Source organism: Asparagus officinalis, chromosome 7, assembly GCF_001876935.1.
Source record: "Asparagus officinalis chromosome 7, Aspof.V1, whole genome shotgun sequence".
In the NCBI taxonomy this organism is placed as follows: domain Eukaryota; kingdom Viridiplantae; phylum Streptophyta; class Magnoliopsida; order Asparagales; family Asparagaceae; genus Asparagus; species Asparagus officinalis.
In genome coordinates, this window is record NC_033800.1 from 129,952,314 (window position 1) to 129,957,391 (window position 5,078).

The following is a 5,078-nucleotide window of genomic DNA, read 5'->3' on the forward strand; positions in this document are numbered from 1 at the left end:
GAGTTTTCTTGTCAAAAAAAATTCAATTGATCTTTATGTGTTTTATCCAAAGCATACTTCTCTTTGATCTTTGTGGATGAAACATATAAATTCAATTGATCTTTATGTGTTTTATCCAAAGCATACTTCTCTTTGATCTTTGTGGATGAAACATATAAATGTTTAACATTATTTTTGTGTGATGCATACTTCTCTTTGATCTTTGTGGATGAAACATATAAATGTTTAACATTATTTTTGTGTGATCATGTAAATAAGTAAGATATATCTCTTTTCATATTGATTCAAAATCTTTTTTTAACGGACATCTTTACCAAGCATCTTCGTTTTATCTTATTATAAGAGTTGATTTTGGATTGAACATCCATTGATTCATCTTTGCTTAATCACATATTTACATTCTTCAAAAATGTTTTTTTTATAGATTTATTGATCACATATATTTTGATGTTACTGTGTTTTAAATTCTTAATCAATCATGATTTATGTTTGAAGGTTTATGGAATTTTGGTTTTCATTTTGGCTTTCATGGATTCATAAATTTTCATGATTTTCCTTCATGAATTTTCATAAATACTTTTATAAATATTTTCCTTCATGGATTTACATATTTTTTTAGAATGTTTTTGTATCTTGAGACCCTTGTAACACATTTTTCTTAATGATATATCTATATGTGTTCTCATGGTCTCTTTGAATGTGAGTTGTCATTATATTTTTTTTAATATCTATGCTCACATATTGCTATCTTATAATTTTTTTATATATATGCTTTAAGGCATTTTGATAGGGGAGCTTTTTCCTATCTATATACTCACTTGTGCTTATAGGTAGGGGAGCTTATTGCTCTTTTTCTTCTTATTATTTTTCCCATTTTGATATTGACAACGGGAGAGAAACAAGTATATTGTGAGTATATCTTGCTTTTGCTTTCTATTGGTTTTATGCATGAGGAATATAAATTGTATATTCATTTGGTATCATGCTTTGTATACTCTTTGTGTAGATTGTTTGTCATCATAAAAAATAGGAAGATTGTTAGGTCTCATATTTATGAGCCTATTATCTTATCTAGTTTTGATAATTAACAAACAATTCCTAACATCGTATGTCGAGTGCTTATATTTAATTGTTAGATATCCTACATAAAGATCTTATGTTGGGACTTGGAGGTTAGTTGGAACTGAGTTTAACGATGACATTCAAAGGAGGTTGGAAGGAAATAGGAATGGAGTCGTCGCAATTCAAGTCGAAATTCATCATCGCTTCATCCGTTACCAATATCGAGCTTCACGAAGGTTTCTTAGCTTGGTATATTATTTATAATGTTTTAGGTTTGTACTTTATGTGTTATACTTAAAAGCTTAAATATTACACACATACACGTTTTTATTTTATAGCCTTCAAGTTTATTCGTATAAATATGAAACTAATAGTTATGTATATATACATACATACTAGTCTCATATTTATCATCTTTGTTTGGGAAAATAATGTGTTTACTGATTAAAGACTTGATTATACTATTTTATATCCTTTCTAAAAGTCTATTAATCCATTTTGCAAAATCTCAAGAATACGCAAACTTGTCTGAGAAAATTTCATCAAAAATCAAGTGTTTTGAGATTTTGTATTTTGACCGATTTTACAAAATGATGAGTTTTCTCAATCGGGAAATGATATTTAAAAATTTTCTTTTCTAACATGTTTGTTTTCATCAGAATAAACATATTCCCAATTTTTAGAATTTTTGGAATTTATTTACTATTTTTAAACACACTTTGAATATCAGTTTTACTGTTCAAAAATGTGATGTGCACGTTTTTAAGTCGATCGACACTGTTCATCAGTCGACTGATAAACTTCTTTACAATCATCAGTTTTGGTTCTACTCAGTCGATTGATCTTTATCAGTCGACCGATGGTCGACCGATGATGTTCATCAGTCGACCGATAGTGTTCTGTATTTGCCAACGGTCGGATCATCGGTCGACTGACATCCTCATCAGTCAACCAATAACACAGTAACAGCTATTTTCTAGATTTCCTGATTTTTAGGGATTTTGTTGGTTTTGAGGATTTTTCTTTGGTTTTGGGGTTTTGTTTTAAGAACCTATATATACCCTCTGTCCTCAACACTTTTAACTAACCAAGAAAAGTTTAAAACAAAGTTTTGCAAGTTTGTTTAAGTGTTTTAAAGAAAAACTTAGTGTGTGAAAAGAGTTTCACAAGAAGAGGAGATCATTTCGGTTTTGAGCATTAAATTTTTATATCTCTGTCTCTCTTGTTTATGGAGAAGTTTTTCTATACTCAATCTCTACCAAATTTATATTTTGATTATCATATCTATAAGCTAGATTTTAATTGAGTTTGATGCTATTTTACTCATTGATTACACACACCCTCTTGAGCTTTTAGTATTTTCACATATTGTATATTTGGGTTGTAATTGGGTCATTGAGAGTGAGCTTACACTTAGTTCTCATCCTTGTATTAGAGAGCAAACAAATTTATTTGTGCCTTATTATTGAGAGAACACGTTGTAATACACAAGGACACTTAGAGGAGTGGGTGGGAGAAGAACGGGATTAATATTAAGAGGAGTGGTTTGGTTGTAAAAGCCTAGGGAGATTTAGTAATTTTAAGTACTTGAGGAAGGTGACACGGATGGGCCAACACCTAGAGGAGTGTCTTGTGGTATTGACAATCGTGTGATATTGTAAAAGTTTTTTTTGAGCTTTAAAAACCAAATTGTGTAGCTTTTTGTAGAATCTCCTCGAGGGTGAGGAGCGGAGACGTAGGTCGAGGGTTGACTAAACTCCGTGATCATGTTGCTTATTTGTGTATGATATTGTCGCACTTATTTTGTGTATATTTTCATATCGGCTATTGTCTCGTGTTTATATCGCTCTTTGTTTATATCTATATCCTTGCATATATCTCTTGTATACATCATATTGCTAGGATATTGTTAGTATGTTTTAATTTGGCATCGATATTAGATTATATTAGTAAATACCCTATTCAACCCCCCTTTATGATACTTTCATCCTAGGTCCTATCATGGTCCGATGAGTCATTAAGACTTTTGGCAGAGATGTAATGATGACTCCAACCATGCATTTAATGTTATGGTAATCGACTGTCAGCGTGAGGTTCGAGAACGACTTCTTTTCTTCTCGGCCTAGCGAGAAGAGATGCCTTTCTTCTTACCCTGGTGAGAAGGGACGCCTCTCGTCTTGACCTGGCGAGAAGGGACTCCTGTCTCGGCTTCGTGAGAAAGGACGCATGTCTTGGCCTGGTGAGAAGGGACACTTATCTCGGTCTGGTGAGAAGAGACGCCTCTCGTCTCGGCCTGGCCAAAAGCGACGCCTCTCGTCTTAGCCTATCTAGATCAAGTTGAGGTGTAGTCTACTTGAGACACGTGTGAGCTAGTTGAATGTGATTAACACTTGTATATTTCTATGGCACAACACTGGCCCCTTTCGCTAAAACTCGGGTGGCTGAGTCTAAGTAAAACTGAAATTTATGCCTTGGGTTTACTTTGAAACGACATGAAGGTCTTTGGTGCGTGCCTTAGGCTTATTCATGAGAATGAGGCCAAGGTCTCAGAGTCTTCATTGCTAAGTTGATGAAGATTGAGTGGCAAGAGTTGAATGGAGGTTAGTACACAATATAAAATATTTCTTATCTAAAGAAGGGTCTTTACAATTTAATTACATTTTGTGAAGGTATCCTCCGAAATGTTTTACATTTTATGATAACCCTGTTGTTTCTTTAGCCTTGCTCTTCATCTAGTCTTTGGTAAGATTTCTTGACTGCCATAGTATTTAAGCGACAGTGACATCTTCTAATTTCGAGGTCGGAAGATAAGGGATGAAGAGGCCCCGAGATGAGCGTCAAACTATTGATGCATGGATGCGTAACAGCGGGATCCCCCGATAGGAGGAGTGTCATGCATGCATGCAACACATTAAAGGACCGGAATCGGATTCCTCCAATGATCAAGTTAGTCATGATCTGGAGGGGGTCAAGGAACTGATATGGTTCTCTCTAAGTATGTAGAAATTGCGTATCTTAGTTCAATAGGCAATGTGCCTATTTATACCTATCTGATGAGGATATTCATATAATCTTGGTAGAGTCCAAGTAGTCAGCTTAATCGATTGATACTTTACAGGTGTCAGCCGCGGGGGAATGAGCCACTCTCGTGATAAATGTGATGGTGATAGAGGGCCGCATGTGCTATCATGGTCCGATGAGTCATTATCACTTTCAGTAAGGGTGAAATGATGACTCCGATAGTGCATTTAGCGTGATGGTGATCGATTGTCGACATGGGGTTCTAGAATGATAGCCTTTCGTCTCATTCTAGTGAGAAGGGACACCTTTCATCTCGGTCTGGCGAGAAGGGACTCGTCTTATCTCAGCCTAGTGATAAGGGATGCCTTTGTCTTAGCTTGGCTAGAAGGGACGCCTATCTCAACTCTGCGAGAAGGGACACCTCTCGTCTCGGCCTGGCGAGAAGGAACACCTCTCATCTCGGCCTATATGGGTTAAGTTAGGGTATAGTCTACTTAAAACAAGTGTTAGCTAGTTGAATGTGATTAACACTTGTATATTTCTATAGCACAACCCTAATATTCAAATTGCTCACAACTTGCTTAGGTTGCACAACTTGCTTAGATTGCTCAGCTCGCTCACTTTACATGGCATCATATTGCTCTGCCTCGTTAACCCAGCTTGAACCTCATGTACCACTTGATGAAGGAATAGACCTCACATACCTTGCCGCAGAAGTGATTCTATCATTCAACGGAGGAAACTCATCATCTCCCCCAAATTTACTACAGTCAACACTTTACCATCCCCAATAATAGAAGATATTTTCACAGGGATGGGCTCAGATTAAGCTGACATCGTAGTTCTAACTAAATTCTCCTCCATTGGGACCTTTCTCCATGAGGATAAAACTCAAATCACCATCGTCTTCATCGGGCTATCAATTGTCTCTGATGAAGAAGCTAACCTCAGATCTGCATGCAGCGCTTCTAATAACTGTGATGTGTGATCTCTTC